A 22136-nucleotide genomic window follows, 5' to 3' on the forward strand; every position below is an offset into this window, starting at 1 on the left:
AAAAATGCACCTCAAAGGCAACGATTAAGGAATAATCTGATGACATGTGGCGAGATTGTACTGATCTGGTTTCAATATACAAGACGAGTAATGAGGGATGCAAGGACTTCCTGGCGTTGGTCAGTTAGAGGAATCTCCTTTCATACTAGTTCAGTTTATTGTCACGAGGGAAATGTCAACAAAACGTTTTACCACGTACAATCGATCTTTGTTAAAAGTACAGTTTGTAAATAGTCCAAAAACTCCAGGCGTTCTGGCTAGTATAGCGTCTGTCATCTCGGTTCAGGTGGATCGATAAGCCTATTCGGGGGCAAAATGGGGTGAAATAAAGATGGATTTTATTTGGGGGGGGAGGGGTGAGTTGAGTGTTCGAGGGGGCAACAGTCTCTGTCTTTCTCTTAGCCTTAGTTTAATGTCATAACCTTTTTTGTTTGTTAAAATAAAGCAACCGGCCACTATCTGAGAAAGTGGCTAAAATGAGATCACGGCGATGGTTGACTTGGAGAGTCTCCTGAACACTACAGGATGGCCCTTATACTAACACTATCGTGTAGCGTTAAAAAAAATGAGGAATCAAGAGAGCCAGGGCTGCACAATGTTCTCAAAAAAAAATCGGTGCCCTCAGGTTATTAGTGGTCGATTATTGGTTGGGTCAAAAGTCAGTGATTTCCACTCTCTCCCTTATTAAAAGTACGGGTTGAGTTGGGTTAAAGTGAAGTTTCCTGAATCGCACACTGTGAGCTCGGTACAAGAGCCAACCCCGAGCAGCTCCGACACGCTCTTGATGCACAATTCGTGCTAGAGGCAGTTTGAGGAGCCTCTGGGCGTTTTTGAAGAAACTTTTACTGCGCGGCATTCCTCTTGAACCTGACAGCCCGTGCTAATTTCACTCAATCCAGGGTCAGCAATGTGCCCCTGCCATTTCATTCCGAATATGTGTTTGCAGGTACGCGAGTGTGCGGTGTTTGTGTAAGTGAGGGAGAGTATTCGTGTTGTGAGTGCAGCTTCGAGCCGGGACGCGCAGGAGAATGAACTGCTGCTGGGTTTGACATCCAAACTATATCCTAATGACAATCGCGGCCTTATAGAAACGGAGCTGCCGTGACAGATCTCCATCAGGCACACTGACATGGTAAATTGGATGTAACTGCGGCGCTTAGTCAGGCACGTGGATTCTTCCCCTGCATATAACTTGCGGAAAGGCTAGCCAGATCCGGAACAGATCACCTCCCGTCCTATTATTCCATCCGCACGATCGAGAGAAAGACAATCCCACCCTACTCTGCAGAGAGGTGCCGGATTATAATTTTCTTTTACGCTCGATCGCAGCTCGCCTTGCAAAATAGGTCCAACTTTTGTCGACCCATGCCAAGAGTACGCTGTTGTCACTGATAGATTGGGTGAAATCGATACGGTTCGCCCTCCCTCCTCCAGACACAACTAGTACATTAACATCTGACCTCCCACCTCATCACATCTATTAAAACAATTTATAATAAAAAATAAATCCACGGTCAGAACGACAATACAAGCTGCTTAGCACAACTGGGATGCGTAAAGGTGCGAAGCCCTCGCCAGAAGGATGGGACGTGTGAACGATGGTGCTAAGAAGACGAAAGCTGTAAGTGAAAGTTAACTAGATCAGCTACTGGTGATCTTTTTTTGAAAAAAGTCTGGAATAAGAAAATTAAATTAAATATAATTAAGAACCAAAATATATTTAAGTCGAAGAAACTTACCTATGAGCGTTTGTTCTATGTATTCGGCCTCTGATGTATCTGATAGGTGGCTGATGCAAAGTGAGCGCTCAGGTTAACAGTTTAAACAGTGGGCTCCTGTTTATTAACCATTGTTTGCCTTTTTTGCAACTTGACAGCAGCCCCAGTGTGCACAAGTGACGGGGAGCAAACGTGATTCAGCCAGGCAAAACAAAAAAAAAATGCTGAAATAATGTTCAGACAGTTCAAATACAATTATTTCTGTAAGCATCTGACCGCAAGCTCATCGCAAAATAAAAAGAAACACAAAGGGATGAAAAATAAATAAATAGCGCGCAATACAAGATTTCTCCCGGAATGCGAATGTTGCCAATCCATAAAACAAGCTTAGAAGGGACTGAGTTTATACATAGCACAAGGTTCAAGAAGTGAAAATAAAAGTTGCACTGATGCCTCTTTGGTACTGGTGTGAGCACGGTGGCACCAAATACACACATACACAGTCCTGTAAATAACATTGGCATGCTAATAATAGGATGGCTGTACTTACAAGGAATGAGGGCTGGATGCTGTTGGAAAAGCAGTTTGTGCTAAAATGGAAGAGTCATCCAGGCCGGTGTGAGAGGAGTGGCACTGACAGGCTGGAGGTTTACCTTTACCAGCTGATTCTTCAGCGTCAGCTCCCCCTCTCTACCAACCCCCCCCCCCCCCCCCGGCTCTCTCCCCACCACCCCCCACCCCAGCCTCTGCTTTTCATTTTCAGATTCCCTTTGTTCTATAACACACGCGTCACCATCCTGCACCAAAAAAATGAATAATTAAATCAAACTGTGCATTGGCTGCACAGCATTCCACTTACCAGCAAAGTCCAGGACAATACTAGTTCCTCTAAAGAAAACAACTGATAGAAAATGAAGCAAAAATATATTTTTTTAAACGGGTCTGGGAAAAGGAGGACAGTCACTTTCACTGAACTAATTCACTGATATTGGAGTTGCGCAGAATGGGGTTCTGAAGGTGGAAAATAAGTGATGTCAGCCCGGATTCATTTTTACTGACAAGACACAACTGTCAAGAAGTGAAATTGACCAGACACACCGAAATTCGCAACAATAACAAGAATAAACAAGTCACTAACTTGAGAAAGGTTCCTGGAATACATGCGCCCATGAAATAAATAAAGCAGGAACTGCTAAATCAAAACCCCTCCCAGAAAACACTGCCTAAAGTCGTTTCAGTTACTGCTAAAAATACATTTTAAAACGGGTGTTTAAAGAAAGCCTAGTTGCCAGTTTCACCCGAGCGTCCATATGGAATAGCTGTCTCATTTCAACTAGTTTTGAATGCAGGAAATGGGAATTAAATCCAGTTTACTTAGTGGCAGTATACAGGATAGAGGCAATGCAGAGACATCAGCCAGTTTGTAAGAACACTCGAGCTGATTTCACCGAATTATCATTAAAGCTCCTATGAAAGGGATGAATGAGAACTACACGTCGCTACACGTCGGATCATAGCATCAAATCCACAAATGTGACAATGCATCAGGATCTCACACAGTGATTTTGAAAAATGATGCCAGGCAATTGGGAGAGCACGGGCGGTACATTTTATTCTTTCCTGCAAAATATGGTTAAATTTGAAACCAAAAAAAAAGACCAGTGCTTGCCCTATCGTGCAGACAGATGTTTTGGGGGGCTCGCTGCTTGGTTGTTAGGCAATTGATAAAAAAGAGTAGAGCACTTTGTTCGAACTTCCCACAATGGACTCGGAAGTTTCGGTCACCTTCACATGGATAAAATATTAAGCGAAGCACGCGCAAGTGAATTGTGTCTAAAGTGTAAGAAGTATTGTTGCGCGCAAGGAAAGCAAACAGCAGCCTTTACGGTCGCCTCAGAGGACGTGTTTAAAAGGAGTGATTTACCACTTGCGTAAAAATATTTGCAGATGATATTAAGAATTGCGAAACCCGCTCTGCGCCAGAATTCCAGGTGTAATAAAAGACGATTGAAACGTAATAAATCGCATATTTCCCCATCTGTGGAGTTTGAATTAACTTTTAGATGCGCAGCTGTCGTCTGCCGGTGTATTAGGGCAGTTTTTGTTGCAATCTGTGACTGAAACATGTAACAGGTCAGCGAAACGCTGGGAAATATTACATTGCACGCGTTGAAGGCAAAGCTGTTTGGATAGGCAACCGTTTTACATTAAAGTAGATATATGTGGCATGTCCACAGGACCTGGAAGTGGTCCTGTTCTGATCCTGACAAACATTTCAACAATTAAATAGGTGACAAAAACTCTTGGTAAATGCCTGGAAAGGGCTGAGCTCATATGGACTGTGCACAGCCTATAGGTGTAGTAACAGACGAAACTGGGAATGAGAAATTGCACACGGTTTAAGTTAACGCGGCGTTAACAAACCTGCCCTGACGGTAGGCAGCATCTTATTTCCATTTCGATGAATTATATTTACTTTTAAAAGTTGCGTTTAGGAGTAGCATGTACTACTCCCTAACAGCTATATAATTCAAAGGAATATACAACGTTCACTGTGCGGAAAATAATAGATTCGATCATTTAGTTCGTTCCAGCTCCTGCCGTGGACACTGCAGGTATATACACGTTTAGATGCGAAAAACAACTTCCGCAGATTTGCGGAAAACTTTCCCGAATGCTCAAAGCGCCAAAGGTTAGCCTTTTCCTAATGGTGAACGGAAGTTGGTTAGCTTCACCCAATAGCTAATTGCTGGTTTTCTTGTGTCTAATCTAGTAAATACGGTATATAAGGTAAAATGTCGCAGTTTTCATTGCTGTTATACTTTAAATAAGGTCAAATGTTTTTTTCAATTACTTTGCAAGCTTTTTTCATTCTTAGAACTTTTGAATATTTAGGCAGCAAACTAAAACTCTAAGATGTGTTTGCAGGATGATTCTACCTGGATATATTTTAAGTCGAAATCCTCACGGACAAGGGAGTGGGACAGGTAGGTTGAACAGATTTGAACTACAAAGCCGGTCTATGTGCCTCAGACGCCACCAAATGTTCATATCGGGTATTGCAGACTATCCACAGCGGCGCAAGCTTCTTTGACATCGGTAGTCTCTTCTGCAGCAAAACAAAATAAAAGCAACTAAAATCAAAGGAATTTGTTTTGAACAACATCTTATCATACAGCTAAGTACAGGTTTACAAAATACAAATATTACGGATACAATAATATTTACTGCTGGAAACATACGGAATACTAATCCAGAAATAAAGCCAAAATGCAATTATGGAATCAAAAATGAACACAAAACACTTTGTTTATTTGCAAGCTTATTGCCGCCAGAGGAAAAGAGATAAACAAGACATTGTGCCATCTTACAAAGGCATCATAGCCTCTCTACCACCCCAACCCCCAAAAAACTCTGACAATTTTAAGGTGTATTGCTTACGCATCACATTAATATTCGATCCCAGCTTTCTAACTCTCCTGGCTGAAAGCCTATGTTATAGCTAGTTGTGAATTCTATTAACTCACAAGATGTTTACTTCCCGAGAAATAAACCCCATGAAACCAATTTATGAAAAGAAACAAGAACATGTTGCACTATTTTGTTACTCAGTTGTAATCCTGTGAAAGAATGTTTGCTTTGTAACCCTTGTCTTTGCATCTCGATTTCTCAGCATTTAAAGGTTTCGGATAACGTGCATTAGCTTCTAATTAGAGCTTTATTTTCTTTTGATCCTAAAAGCAAGTTCTGCACTCAGGGCGATCTCAATTTATACTTAGAAAACCCATTGACTGCCATTAATTTACTGTTTAAAATAAGCGCCTTGTAAACAACCTCTGAGACTCCCATTGCATCAAATTCTGTCTAAATATTATACCTAGCACAAACATATATGTAAACTTCGCCTTCCGGTGGTCTTGGCTTCATTTGAAATAACGTCCCTACACCCCCGCATACTTATTAGGAGGGGATTGTCTCACAATATCCATACAAATTGAACGGCCAGCGCTAAATATCCGCTACTGTGGAGATCTGCAGCTCACCGCATAGCAGTTACATCTGTGCTGCCCCGGTTTAACTGCAATAGAAGCTGTTTTCACGGTCCACCGTATATTTTTATCGTATATTCAACCTCCTTTACTGGCCCACTGACGCCATCTACGAAATAACTTCTAATTATAGACCCACTTTATTGCATTTTTTTTACTGCATATCCTTCCTATATTTTTCTTTCTATTCTGTAATAAATCGACGAGAAAGTTGGAACAATCAGTACAAACCGCGAAGTAGAGTAGACCCTGTAAAGTTATACATGAGCAGTACGTTGAAGCATTTAAAGCACCTAGAGCGGAAGAGTTAATTAATCTTAGCAGTCATGTGGATGGTGAGATGTTTCTCTTAGATTCACAGTAGTAACATTCTTCCTAAGATTCATCGCCGATGAAAGAGTTATTCGAAACGTAGCCATAGAAGGATCGAAAAAACGATTGCTTCTAATCTGCACTTGTGGTAATGTAAAACAATCTAGAAGTGCGAATAGTTGTCGTTTGTAAGGTATGGATTGGATTGGATCGTGATTATAAAGCAGCCAGGCCATTTATCTGATGATAATGCAAGATTTCATTTTTTTTAAAAACGTGCACATGCTAGTTTAATACTTGAGCTGGGGAAGTGACCAGCGTCGTTCCCTCAAGAGCATGGTCAAAATATATTTTAACTGGCCATCCATCTCATTTTATAGTGGAATGTCGCTGTACATAAAATGGATGCAATTTTTTCTACATAATACCAGTCATTGTACTTCAAAGTACCTCGTTTTGTCTAAGGCGCTTGAGACGTTGCTATGAAACATGGTAAGACATTATCTAATTGAAATCTTTTTACTTCTTTGGTAAGCTCTACGAGCCAATGAATCTTCAGAAAGACTGACACAGAAGTTATCTATCAATAATAATATAGTCATCAATTATCATCTTAATACTTGCTGCTGTTGGACAACATTCACTGGAAGTGAGCTTTTGAGCAGGATTTAATTTTGTCATTGTCAGCAGTACATTACCCAGACTTAAATGGAAAGTGCTTCTCTTTTCACTTGCTTTTGCTGCTGATCTTGGGATGGGAATTTTGGCCAGGACATTGACAGCACTCGGCTCTCATTCACACTACGCAGCAAACTAGAAAAGTGTTTCTTTCTATCTGATTATTTCACACATTCACATTTCTGTTTACAAAGTCACTACCAGTTTCAGTTAAATAATGAATATTAAATGTTGATTTCTGTTCTGCAAGATATAAAATGAATCTTCAATGACTGAACATTTATAACTAATGTCAAACATGCAAGATAGTCAACAAAGGGAGCACACAGTGAATGTCTGAATTACTTCTTAACACAAAATGACATAACGATCATACAGTACAAGGATGCAATATGGGGATCAGTGATTAAACAGAAGAAAATAGTTTACTTACTCAAGTCATAGTAAATTATGTTTCCCTTTCACGCCGTGTTTTGATTTTGATGACAGCCTGGCAAAATGTCATACTTCAATGAATAGCTTCCAGTACCTGGGATATTTGTAGCCCAGGGTACATAATAGCTGCAAAGTACCATAAAAGGTCAATAATTAGCTTGGAAATGGCGGTAAATTGTGAATGCCTAAGATATTGAATTCCAAAACGATCAATATTGTTTTTGCCCTTATGGGTCTGATTTAAATAAATTATGTGTTGTCATTCAGAACATTGAAAAGAATGTTAGATGAATCTTTGATAGAAAAGAGCTGAGATGATGAAGTATCAAAACAACAGGAACCTTCTGGATTTAACATTGAGTTCAACAACTTCAGATCATGAACTCTCTCCTCCATCCTCACCCCTTTTTGATCCCCTTTTTTCAATATTTATTGTTAAATTTTTATATATATGTTTTTCCCCACCTATTTCTATTATTATTTTAAAAATTTATTTCCATTCATTGTTTTATCCCTGCCTTTTAGCCTATTTCAATCATTTTTCTCACACCATACCCCACCCCCACTAGTGCCATCTGCCACTTGCTCATCCTGCTTTCTACTCTTAATGTCACCATTAGCACCTCCTTTAGCCAGTATCACCACTATCAACACCCCTTCGACCTTTTGTTTATGACATCTTTTGCAATCTCTCCTTTGCCTCCACTGGCCTTCTATCCAGCTTCACCTCTCCCACCCCCCTTAAATGGTATATATTTCACCGCGTTTCTACTTTCTCTTTAGCTCTGAAGAAGAGTCATATGGACTCAAAACATTAACTCTGTCTTTCTCTCCACAGATGCTATCAGACCTGCTGAGTTTTTCCAGCATTTTTTGTTTCTGATCCACAAAGATACTTCTGTACCATCTCTAGCCAAGGTCATCTATATTTTACCCTCTTGAGTTTTCTTCAGCCAAGACTCAGTTGAAGATGAAGTAGAGTTCTAAGAATCTGGCAACTCACAACAGGACTATCATTGAGGCCAATATTGCTTCAATACGCCAAGGGGAATTTTCTGGATTGTTATCCAAAGGACAATGAGAACGCAGGTATAAAGAAATAATTTGCATTTGTATAATGCCTTTCACAAACTCAGGACATCCCAAAGCTCTTTACACCATGGAACTACTTTTAAAGTGCAATCACTGTTAATCTATATCCCTTACATACTGTACTTGCTTTGGTCAATGCACTTGGGAAAGGATGTCAAGCAGATGGTGCTCACATAACTTTAATCTGGGATCTGAGCTTGCTGAAAATACTAGGAGGAGTGGAATTCTGAAGAAGAGAACAGATTTATTATAAAGGAAGTTCAATGTGTGGGGATAAGCCTAGCAACTACATGCCAGTCAGTTTAACCTTGGTCGTGGAGAAGCTTTTAGAAATGATAATTTGGAACAAAATTAATAGTCATTTAGGCAAATGCGGGTGAATTAAAGAAAACCAACATGGATTTGTTAAGGGAAAATGTTTAACTAATTTGTTTGAGTTTTTAGGTGAGGTAACAGAGAGGGTGACTGAAGGCAATAAGATTGATAAGCATGAAATTCCAACGGGGATTTGATAAAGTGTCGCACACTTGTGAGCAAAATTAGAGCTCATGGGATAAAAGGGACAGTAGCAACATGGATACAAAATTGCCTGAGTGACAGGAACAGAGAGTAGGGGTGAACAGTGGTTTTTCGGACTGCAGGAAGGTTTTATAGTGTAGCTTTGGTGTACAGGGCACAATTTAAAACATTGCAGATGACAGAAAATTCAGAAGTATTGTGAACTGTGAGTAGGATAATGTTAAATTTCAAAAGAACATAGACAGGTTGGTGGAATGGGTGGACAAGTGGCAGATAGAATTTAATGCAGAGAAGTGTAAAGTTTAGTACAAAGAGGGGGAGAGGCAATGTAAAATAAAGGGTACAGTTCTAAAGGGGTGTAGGAGTAGGGAGACCTGGGAGTATATGTGCACAAATCATTGAAAGTGACAGATCAGGCTGAGAGAGAGGTTAAAGAAAACATATGGGATCCAGGGCTTTATAAAAAGGGGCATAGAGTACAAAGGCAAGAAAGTTATGTTATATATCTAAAATGTTGGTTTGTCCTCAATTATTGTGTCCAGTTCTGGGCACCACACTTTAGGAAAGATGTGAAGGCATTAGAGAGAGTGCAGAAAAGATTCATGAGGATAGGTGCAGGGATGAGGAACTTCAGTTACATAGATAGATGGGAGAAGTTGGAACTGTTTTTCTTGAAGAGAGGGTTTAGAGGAGATTTGATTGAGGTATTCAAAATCATCAGGGATCTGGAGAGATAGATAGGGAGAAACTGTTCCCATTGATGGAAGCATCAAGAACGCAAGGACACCTATTTAAGGTGTTTAGCAAAAGAACCAACAGCAACACGAGGAATGCACTGAGAGTGTGATGGAGGCAGATTCAATTGTGGCTTTCGAAAGAGAATTGGATCATCATCTGAAGCGGAAACATTTGCAGGGAAAAGGCAGAGGAGTGGCAGTAGGTGAGTTGCTTTTGCAGAGAGTCGGCACAGACACTATGGGCCGAATGGTCTCCTTCTGCGCTGTAATCGTTCTGTGATTCTATTAAAGTGTCACAAGTTACATAAAATAAACTACACGATGGGATTTTTCGAACAATTAACAATTAGATCTGTATAGGAATAGTTTGAATTATATTTCTTGGCCATAAGGGTAAATTGATTAGACTTGTCATTATGTCCAAGTTGCAGAGCTACCTCTACAGATAAGAATCTACCAGAAGAGTTAGGTAGGTTGATACAGTTTCTTTTGGTTCTTGGGGTTGAGCCCAGAGCAAGAAAAAATGGGCGATGATCTATTCTACCTAAAGAGTGTTCAGAGTCCAAAGTAAAGTGTATTTAAGTAGTGTCAATCCAATTTCTAGTGGGAAGCAGGTCTAAGTATATATCTGGCATAGCAATTCATATATATTAATTTGTACATTTCATAATATAAAAAGACAGCTGTGGTCAAAGAGGTAGGATGGAGTTATGGTAGAAGGAATTTCCTCTCTTTAATAGTTTCCATTTTGCTAGGAATATCTGCTAACACTAGAAACGGTCTTCTGTCTATAATTTGGATACTTATACAGTACTGAGCAAGACACATTTGCATGTTAAGCATATTTTTTCTTAATTTCATCATGTGTTTCTGAATCATTAGGAAAGTGAAGTACAAAAGAGGAGCATATCTCCTGTGCAAAGATCTACTAATTCCATCACTAAATCTGAGCTTGTGTTAAAAGTCACCCAAAGGGAAACAGGCCACCACACACTGGTCTCTACGAAGTAAACACTGCACCAATTGCAGAGAAGGGTGATATTGAGAATTCATTGCGATTATTTGCAAATTGATACAGTTAAATTAATATGTGCCATTGTACTTGTGTTATCTGTTCCCTCTTGTTAACTGGATAAGAAGTAATGTTAAGCTGGTCTGTGAATCTCCAAACTGTACAATATCATATCTTGTTTGTAAATGCATTAGATCAAAATTAGACGAATTTTATTGTTGTAGCCACAGCTGAAAAATATGGGATGTCATAATGGAAAAATAGTGTCATCTCTAAAGCATGATATGAACAGATAGAGTATTCATGAATGATTGGGCCAATAAGCTTTATAAACCTGTAGAATAAAAGAGCTCAGCACTTAATTCATATATGGAAAGACAATGCAATGATAAAATTGGTCATAGCAGCATAATCTTTTCAATCCTCTGTGCTATTTTCATAATTAGATGTTGCAAAACATGTGAACAATTTTAGGAAATTTAGGCAAAACAGGAATGTGTTACTAAATTTATACATAAATTGTCCCTGTGTGCCATAATATGTGATCTTATTGTACTGCTGTTGGAGGTCAAGGTTACGTACAAAGGTAGGACCTTCTAACAGCTACTTTCTTGTGAAAACTTTGTACCCATGAAAAGAGTGCATGTTAGATGTTGTTGGCATTCAATGTTTCAATGTTTACTGCATTTGGCTCTCCAGAGGTGTGGGCCTACAGCCACAAAGAGTGCTGGTGTCACAATTATGGCTGATAGGAAAATGGTAATTTTATTTATTCTTCAGAAGCATGCCAGCACATACCTCCACCACACTTCCTGCTATGATTGTGCTTATGGAGAACCATGCATGGCAGAGAAGGCCAGAAATAACCAAGCAGATATGTCTATATATCCATAGTTATCCACACTATTATTTTTATAAAGCAGAAACTTTGGATTGGAGGATGCTGAAACAAGTTGTCAGCACAGAAAGGTCACTTGGTTCCACTGAGCACAGCTGAGTGCAAATCCTAGTACTATGCAAGAGTGTCTGATCCTGATGTCTGCCTATATAAATCAATTGGCTAGAATCATGAAGTCAGAGTTCTCCTAGATCCATGTTGACAGAGCATACCTTACCTCCCAAAATTCTAATGGCATATTTACAGTTTATGCAAGCTAGCTCCTGCATAAAACCAGAGCTCTGGATGTATTTGGTATCAAAATGCAAGAAGCTGTTAAGGCTAGCTTTGACCTTTGGGGAAAGAATAAAATGCCCAGAGAGGAACGCAGTAGCTTATGCAACTGCAAAGGTGCCTCCTAACAAAAGTCCAAGTATTGTCAGATTACCTGTCCAATGATTTGCAGAGTAATACAAGATGTCACTTCAGCCACCAATGCTACCTCTATTTTTAGTCAGCCATGTGCATTTGACATGTTGACGTGCATGAAAACCTATCACATAGTTAAAAGCCTCCAAACCAAGTTGCTGAGAAATCAACAGGTGAAGTTCCTACTAGTCTGACTATGGAGTGTACAATCTCTCCTCATAGAGATACATCCCACTTACACAAGTCCAGATAATTCAGGTGCGGTATGGCAAAGTCAAAGCTTAGGAAATTCTTAATGTGCAATGGGCTACTCCTGAAGTTTAACCATCTTAAGGCACACAACCTACCAATGCAGAACGCTGGTGTCTATCCCTCTACTTGCTCAGCCAAGGCCACACTCTCCGTGTGATCATTAGTTTTGAGGATTATCTGGAGCTGAGGGAAAATGAACCATTTACAGAATCCTAACCAGGTTCCATTTGTGAGTGATATTAACCTGTGAGCTATCAGCAGTGCTCTGGAGTATTCTGGGCCTGCCTGACAGAACAGAATACAAAGGACAGCACAGAAGGGTTGCTAGGTTATGAATTTCATGTGCTAAACATGTCATCTTACAGCCACCTCAATCTCGAAGGCACCTTACTTACTTCTGCACCAGGGAGGAAAACTTTGAGTTAATATTAAACAATGGAAATGCATTGGTGTGAGCCCTCACAAGACAATGTAGCAGGTGCCAGAGCTCTTCATGAGCAGCATTGTAAACAGCAGAAATAAGCTTAAAATACTTGAATGCATTGCCACCATCCTCTTCACCATACAATGGGAATGCAAAGTAACTAATCGAATAATGATTCCAATGGCTGACATCACAACAATTTTAGTAGAAGATGCTTGTCCATTTGCAAACCAATCACGGTAAATGCCAAACCCTGAACACCTAAGAGCATGTTCCTCTAACTGTCTACTAGATAATAACCCCAAGAGCTGCCATTGCAGGGTTCATCTGCTACACAACAGCCTTTAACATGTGGCAGGACTTTTTTTTATTCATTCATGGGACGTGGGCATCGCTGGCTAGGCCAGCATTTATTGCCAATCCCTAATTGCCCTTGTTCAGGGGGCATTTAAGAGTCAACCGCATTGCTGAGGGTCTGGAGTCGCATGTAGGCCAGGAAAGGACGGCAGATTTCCTTCCCTAGAGGGGATTAGTAAACAAGATGGTTTTTACAACAATTGGCAATGGTTTCATGGTCAGCATCAGACTTCTAATTCAGATTTTTATTAAATTCAAATTTCACCATTTGCCATGGTGGGATTTGAAACCGGGTCCTGTCTCTGGAATACTAATCACTGACAATACCACTATGCCACCACCTCCCAACTAAGGGCATATTACAATGTCAGTCAGAGTTCCAAGTGATTGTCTCACTTACACAGTTTCAAATATTTCCGTCCTGGTACTGGAATGTTTACACACAGAAGCAGCAGAGCTTCTGAATCCAATATGGTTCCTAAAAGTGCTCAGCTTGAAGCGCTCAGTATACAAGTTTGTGATAATAGAGTAAGGAAAGGTGCAGTTTCCAGATTCTAGAAAACAGACTTTGTTACATGAAGCACTGATAGGAAATAAAGAGAGAAGATGATAGCAAATACCCCAAAGCTATACATGAGCTGCAAAAATAACAACTTTTATTTATCATGCACATTAACCATACTAAAATACCTCAAGGCACTTAACATGGTTATTATAAACAAAATATGACACCAAGACATATACAGAGATATTGGGGCAGATGATTGAAAGCTTGGCCAAGGAAATAGTTTTTAAAGAGTGTCTTAAAGGAGGAGAGTGAGGCAAAGAATCATAGATATTTGGGTGGGAATTCCAGAGCTTAGGGCCCAGGCAGCTGAAGGCACAGCCACCAATGGGAGAACAATCAAAATGAGGGAGTCTCAAGAGGCTGGAATTCGGTAAATGCAGATTTCTTGGACGGTTCTGGGACTGGAGGACATTACAGAGATAGGGAGGAGCAAGGTCTTGGAGCAAGTCGAAAAAAAGGATGGGAATGTTAAAATCGAGGCATTGCTCAACTGAGAGCCAATGTAGATCAGCGAGTGCAAGTTTGATGGGCAACGAGGTTTGGTGTGAGCAATTAAAAGAATATGAAGCATCTGAATTGGACAAGTTCTTTGGCAAATCTTCCTAAACCTGGAATGCTTCCTATGGCTTAATTATTTTAAGCTTAACAAATACAAGTAAGGTTTAATGTCTCCACAAAACCAATCGGTGAAACAAGGAATGGAGCAGCCCATTCTTTTCTTGAAGAACAGAAGTTATATTTATTTTTCATTCCATTAACAAAATTATCGGAATACATGGTTTTAAAATATAACGATAAAAATAACTATCAATTCAAGGAATCCTCTGGGGTTTCTCAACACCAACAAGCCTTTTGATATAAAAGTTTGGTAATATAGCTGTGATTGCATATTTGCACAATATTTGTGGGCATCTGCTCAACAATCATTGAGAAAGTGTTAATTACTGACCAGATGCTGCTTGCACTGATAATCTCTGGAATGGAACTTTGTGAATAACTCAGAGAAATTGACAGGAAATCTGGAAGAAGTTGAACTACTTAAAGAAAGGGACCAAAGGTAGGCATGGGTATTACTGTAAAGCAGCAGCACAGAACACATTCAGTATGAAGGAAAGTATTTAGAAGTGCACACAAAAATAGTGCATTGAGGAATATTAGCACTGATGTAACAAATCTGCAGCAGCAAAGCCCCACAAATGGCAATGAGATAAATAACCGGATAAGATGGTTTAGTGTAGGCTATGGGATAAATATTGTCTTGTTCATCAGAACAAGCCCCTGTTCCTCTTCAAGAAGTGCCATGGGATTTGTTACATCTACCTGAGAGGCCTACATCTATGGTCTCACATCTCATGCAACACTTCCTGAATACAATAGAACCCACAACCTCTGACTCAGAGGCAAGAGTCCTACCACTGAACTAATACTGATACCACTTGCTAATTCATTCAGAAGGGAGATTCCAGATGGCATTGGGACTAAAATAATTGGTGGAGTGCCAGGACTACAAGGACATACCACATTCATTATATTTTCTATGATTTGCATTATATGTTAAATCATGTGTTTTATAGACACTTAAATAACTACTGTAGGTATATATGTGTTGTCACATTGTCCTAATTTACTCACAATGTCCCATCTGCTCTCTAGGCAGGCAAAATTAAATCCAATGGCTTACCTGACATAGGAAAAGCGCATTACTAACCTGAGCAACACTCTAATTTAAACAGGCACTAGCACATACATTGCAAGCAGATCAAAGGCAACAAACATGACTGGTAAAAGGACCTGTTAAAAAGGGTTGGTCACTTGGCCAGCTGGCTAAGGGCCGTGATGTAGCATGTTGATTGCCCTTCCTCAGTAGTATAGAGATTGCAGAGAATAATATGCATTTTCTAAGGGAGCTTGTTACAACACAGAATCCATGCTGAACAGTCATTTGCCTCCATACACACTATTATATATGGTTACATTAGAACCAACTGCGTCTGACTTCTTTTTGCCAATGAATGTACGGCAACACAAAAGGCATCTAAAGAGGGTATCTTAGTTACTCAGACTATTTGTACAGTAGGCATGTGTCTCATAAATACCCCAAATGTCAGTGTGGAAGCTACTGGGTTCATATTCAAAGATGTAGTTATGGCTGACTTTAACTTGTTTGAAGGCAACCTTGAAGGAGGAACTTGAGACTTCATAGATGACCACTGTTCTTTATTATTTCAGGTCAATGGTAATTGTGACAAGATACCTTCTAGCAGCCGCATGCAAGGAGTAAAATAGGAGCAGTCAGTTAGTACATAAGTTGGCAGAAGTTCAGTGCCATCAGATAGCTCTGTGCAAATGAAAGCAGATACCACTTTTGTACAGCTTTGGTCCACAGTGCCTCCAGAAAAGAGGACACCCGGCTTTGATGCAGCTCCATTATAGTTAGTGCAAGGTAGCCTTGACACTGTTGAGGGACCATAGTAGTTAGTTCAAGATATTGGTAGCAGGCTTTGCTTTAGTCATGCAGCTCACAACTTATGCAGTCATCCAGTATTGCGATTTCTTCACCTACAGGGTCACATAAAAGGAGGGCACATCCACAAACCACTAGAGAGAATTTGATGCCATATGAAAGATAAACCTAGCAGTAAATCACCAAGATTACAGGAGCCCCAACGAAAATATTCATTTCTGATAGATATTGCAGTATGTCTTTCATTTATTGTGCAGAAGGTCTCAATATCCAAAAGCCACAATACACAACACAGCTAAGTTTTGAGGGTTCCCAAAAGGATTACATGATATAAAAGTTGATGCCAGTATTTTTATATATATAGAGGAATAATTTCAAAATTTGCAGATGACATGGAACTCAGAAATGCAGTTACCAGTGAGGAGGATTTCCACAGATTTCAGGATGCCATTGCCAGATTAGTGAAGACACATACCAGATGAACTTTAACACAGACAAGTGCAAATTGATTCCCTTTGGTAGAAAATATGAAGAGAAGCAATATAAATTAAACGAGACAACTTTAAAAGGGGAGCCGAGGGTATACGCACACAAGTCTTTGAAGGCGTGTTATAAAAGCATAATAGTTTATAATATTTTTCTGGTTTATTGTAAAGTAGGTTGATGGGGGTAAGTAGTTGTGTTTTTCTGTGTGTGTGTGTGTGTGTGATTTAATTACATTTTGTAGCCAAGCAGACTGTAAATTGAAGTTATCAAAAGAAGTAAGGTGCAGAAGTGTCTTTAAAATGTTAAGTAGGCAAACATGGTTGGGTCTTAGCATGTAAGGTGTGAAGGGAGTTTGCATTTTTAGATAGATGAAGGGAGGTTTGAATTCAAAGAGGTTAATGACAATATTGACAACATGAAAAGATTTATATTATGAGAAAGGTAAAGTTCCAAAGACATATGGAAACAATGGAATTTACACATTAGAAAGGGAGAAATATATATAAAGGAGAATGAGGCTATGTATCAGGAGAAGGTATTGTGAGATCTAACAGAAATGTGTGAAGTCACCACCATGAAGCCTCCAATTTGTGCATAAGCCTGCAGTCTACAGAAATCAAAGCTGGAGAAAGCCATTTTGAACTCCACTGTCCAGGGTATTATATTAATTTGCTGGATCTGTTTAAAATCTAAAATCTATTTTTGGACCATTGCCTTAAGTGGGGTGTAACTGCGAGTCAGGTTAATTAGGAATTTAAGAAGTTATCATAGTAGTAGTTTGTAGTCCTATGTATGTGCATGAAATCTTTTCTTTTGTTAATAAATATCTTAATATAGCTCGTTTAAAAAAATCTCTAAAGTCTTGGTAGATTTATTACTTCTGAATTCAGTGCACACATCTCAAAATAAATACAAATTGCAAAACCATTGTGACAGCACAATCATGGATTTGATCTGCCTAGCACACATCATCTGTCACGTCATAACAAGGTGCCAGGATAGGTTGAGAAGGCTGGTTAAAAAGGCAATGGGATTTTGGCTTTATAAATAGAGGCACAGGATACAGAAGCAAGGAAGTCATGCTAAACCTTTATGAGAAATTGGCTATGCCTCTGTCGGAGTAATATGGGTAATCTTGAGCACCACACTTTATGAAATAGAATTTAGAGATAGTGAAGAGATTTACAAGAATGGTACCAGGAAAGAAGGACTTCAGTTATGTGAAAAGGCTTGAGAAAACAGGTATCATTTTTAAAGGGTTGCAAAAAGGGGGAAACCTGGGTGGTGCTTGTGCAAAATTCTTTGAAGGTGTGGCAGGAGAAGTTAACAAAGCAGTTAATAAAGCAAGTGGGATCCTGGGCTTTATCAATAGAGGAATAGAGTACAAAGGCAAGGAAGTTATGCAAAACCTTTATAAAGCTGCTTAGGCCTCAGTTGGAGTATTGTATCCAATTATAGGTGCCACACTTTAGGGAGGATTTGAAGGCTTTAGAGAAGGTACAGAAGAGGTTTGCTACAATGGTTCCAAGGATAGACCAGAGAAGCTGAAGTTGTTCTCCTTAGAGAAGGGAAGATTTAAGAGTAGATTTGAAAGAGGTGTTTGAGACTGTGATGGGTTTAGATACAGTAAATAAAGAGAAACTGTTTCCAATGGTTAAAAGATCAGTAACCAGAGGTCACAGATTTAATGGGATTGGCGAAAGCTCAGAGGCGACATAAGGAAAATATTTTTTTTTACACATCAGGTAACTAGGATTTGAAACTGGGGCTGCTTCCTCAGAACAAAGAAGATTAAGGGGAGATTTGATAGAGATGTTGAAAATCGTGAGGGGCCTTGACAAAGTAGTAAGGGAAACTGTTTTCCTTGACAAAAGGGTAACCAAAAGGCAAAGATTTAAGGTAATTAGCAAAAGAACCCAGAGGTGACAAGAGAAATATTTTACACAATGAGTTATAATCTGGAATGCACTGCCTGAAAGGATGATGAAAACAGATTTAATAATAACTTTCAAAACGGAATTAGATAAATATTTGAAGGGAAAAAATTACAGGGTTATGGGGAAAGAGTAGGACAATGGAAATAATTGGTGCCTCTTTCAAAGAAACAGCACAAGCAAAATGGGCAAAGTAGCCTCCTTCTGTGTATGTACCATACCATGATTCTATAATTCTAGTACTGGTTCACACTATCATCTGTATTATGGCAGATAGTTGACTGCTCCAGTCAGTTTTCATGACTCAACCTTTCTGATGAGGCTGAACCTCCTCCTGTGCTTCCATGCTCAGGTAGATGAACCTGGAGCTATATGCCTATTCCCTGCTGCAAGTCTTACATCTACTAATGTCCAACACACTCCTGGGTCATTCACTTTTCCTGTTGCAATGCAATATACTACTATTTGTTGCTACACACCCATTCTTAGAAAACTATTCCTCTGTTATTTCCCTCTTTCATTGTTGTGGTGATGCTTTACAAATCATCCATTTGTGAAACTCACTAACCCTAGGTCTGGCCTAGAGTTAAATACTTGCTTTTCAATTTGACCGCAGTTCAGAATGCTCCCTGAATTCATCATTAATGACCTTTTTATAAGAGCTTAAACCAAACATCAGCTTTTTTTTCTCAATTACTTTATGCTAAAATTTGTTGATCCATTTTCAGAGGGGGTAAATTTCTCAGTGTAGCACTAAACACAGATGAGCAGCTCATTAGTACTTTCAAATGACATTTCAATTTTTACTCATTCACTTTTTCATCAAAATTGGCAAATTTAGAAAAGGTAGGCGCTTCATTTCTTGAAAGGGTAACATGTTCTTTTCCTCCAGAGAACAAAGAATATACATATGGATTGTGCATCTGTACATAGGAAAATCTGAAGAAATTGGAAAACTTTCATCTTGTATTATTTTTGGACATGGTGCAAAAATTCAACCGCAGTTCTCAAAGGATTACTCACCTAAAGTACACTTGTTTATTACAAACCCACGCTAATATTCTATATAAAAGAATTGACATGACACCTCTGCAGGTTCAGGTCTGCAGACTGCCAGTGGGAGTGTCCTAACCCCTTCCAATAACCTATGGGAGGAGTATGGCTCACCCATAAATACCCTTACAAAGACAGATGACAGGCTGACACCAGATTCCAGATATCTGATTAGTTCCAGATACTTGCAGTTAAAACTCTGACTGTACTGGTGATCTTACTTTTCATTAAATGGTCATTCAGCAGTATATTTTAGGTTTTTAAAAAAAAAAACTCATGATCTAAACATTTTGAGAATATATTGGCATTAAATTGTGAGACAATTAAACAGTACAAGATTCTAAGACCTATACAGACCTGGATAATAGGAAAACAGTTTAAGCATGGTTACATCAAAACCATTCTGAGCCAATGCAGAATCACATTTTGGCTACAGTTTGATAATAATATATTCATAACACATGTTAGTTAAGACCAAGTGAGTAAGAGAATGAGATTTTGAAAGTGGACAACCTAGAAGTTTTCAACAACATAGTCTGTCCTCAGGCAATCTCACTTCATGGTTTTTCACATTAAACAGTACAATTTACACTGCAGCTACCCCTTTAGAACTCCCCCTGCTGTGACATCATGAAGTTGATCTTCAGGTTACAAATTTATCAACAGTGACTGCACTTCAAGTGCTAATTCATTGGATCTGAGATGCACTGGGACATGATAAGGTGAAATATTTTTCTTTCTTGTTCATTCGCATTATGAATGGGGGATTGTGGACTGCACTACTTGTTCTTGGTGTCACTGGAACTGCGTTTTATGATACCACAGCAGGAGTACTCACACAAAATGTTCCCTCCTAAATTGCCTTTCGTTAGCAATTAAATGCTATTAGGTACTATTCAATCTTCAGATATCTTCCTTTCTAACACTTGAGATTAGTGCAAAATTAAGGAGTCTATGCTTCCTCTTTAAGATTGAATTGTTAATGAATGATTGTACAGGTTGTGGCTTTGTATAGCCTGCAATCTATTGAGATGATAATCATAGGAAATATACTTCTTTGTTTACTATAGAATTTAGTTACATAGCTGTGTCATCTTTCTGTACATAGCCAGAGTACAAGCCATCAAAATTCAGGTACAAGAACAAAACTTGGTACATTGCCCAACACAGAAAATAATTCTGTGTTGCATTTTAGGTCACTATCATTAACAAAATATATCTTTATGTATATTTTAAACAGTAGCATTAAATTAAATAAGTGCACTGCATTAAGACCTCAGCATAGGCAATATATGCACACTCTGCATAATTAAACTTGACCCATGGAGCAGGAGTCTGTAGCACTAGCAAGAATGATACGGTCAGACAATTGTGCATTGTGTTTTGAGGGAAAAATAATACGAAGTTTGCTTTTTTTCTTCCTGGAACTAGAAAACAGTAACCAAGCCTGTTACAATCTGCCATTATTAAATACCATCACTCAGACTACAGAAGTACTTTGCTCTAAGTATGCTGCCTATTCATTATGGATGAATCAGATGAATATTACATTTAGCAGTGGGAATCTGCTTCCTTTAACTTCTTTCACAAGTCCAATGAAGTAAGTAGTGCAACATGAATGTACCAGTTTCATCCAATAATTCTCAAATTGTAAGATTACTGTCTGCATTTTCAAAGAGCTTGTTCTCCATTTCAGTTGACAGGTCTCCATATCACTACTGAATAATGTTTGTAGAGTCAAATGGCTGCAGGCAAAATACAGAGTACATTCTGGGTGCAGAAAAATTGGCCTCAATACCTTTGGGCTAGGAAAGAGGGAAAAAAATAACCAACCTTCTCACATCTGATTGTTATTCAATGATGCAAACTCAAAAGAGTGCATCTACAGACTGGATCAAACTCTGTGGTGATTTTCTTCATGGTCGAGGAGAAACACTCCTTATTTGGGCCCATCACAATTGTGCATATAGGTCAAGGTAATAGAGGGCTGCATGAAGTCTTGTGGCACAGTGGTAGCATCCCTGCCTTTGAGTCAAAAGCTCCAGGTTCAGGTCCTGCTCCAGGACTTGATGACCAAGGAAGATATGTTCATAACACCAAACAGGTCATACAGGTTGAGTATCAATCTATAATTTCTTCCAACATATGCCAATGAGAGGTGGTAAGAGTGGAAGTGATTCCTGGTCAGCCATGTGATAAAAAGCAAATTGGAGCCTCTACCATCACTCCTCATAGTTCTGGGATTGCAACATGAACGTAAAAGTGCATGTTGCCACAGCAACTTGGACCCCTTGGGAAGGGGGTTTGTTTGGCTGGAACAGCTTGTTGTTTGGTGTGGATCAGATTGAACACAGGGTTCGATCACCATTCTGGCTGGGGTGGATTCGGGACCTGCCTCCTTGCCCTAACTGTGGTACAGATTGTGGCACTGTGGGTTGGACCTGCCATTGTTCAGAGAACTGAAGAAGGAGAAGTAAATGGAGGGCCACTGGTGTCAAATAGAACTGTATGTCAACAAGGGTTGGCAGCTTCAGGAGGACAAAAACATCAAATACCAATCGCAAAAATAAAAGTAGGTAAATGATAACATATCGCCTCTGTGGATATCCTTCCAAAGAAAATCAAATCCTCCCCCATCATAGCATCTTGAATGACTCAAGGTTTTGTCTCCTGAAAGACTTTTCTAGTTATTGATCACTCTTTGATTTTGACATCAGTTCTAAACTTATAGGAACTAGTA

The 22136-nt window shown here is 39.2% G+C and overlaps 1 long non-coding RNA gene across 1 annotated transcript; it reads left to right on the forward strand.

Moving 5' to 3' along the window:
* Nucleotides 1–1476: 1476 nt before the first annotated feature.
* Nucleotides 1477–19617, forward strand: LOC144684887 (uncharacterized). The gene is made up of 3 exons (XR_013577582.1): nt 1477–1621; nt 14412–14516; nt 19236–19617. It is a non-coding gene; the product is annotated as an uncharacterized LOC144684887 (long non-coding RNA).
* The last annotated feature ends 2519 nt before the right edge of the window (nt 19618–22136 follow it).

Source organism: Cetorhinus maximus, chromosome 9 (assembly GCF_964194155.1).
Source record: "Cetorhinus maximus chromosome 9, sCetMax3.hap1.1, whole genome shotgun sequence".
In the NCBI taxonomy this organism is placed as follows: Eukaryota; Metazoa; Chordata; class Chondrichthyes; order Lamniformes; family Cetorhinidae; genus Cetorhinus; species Cetorhinus maximus.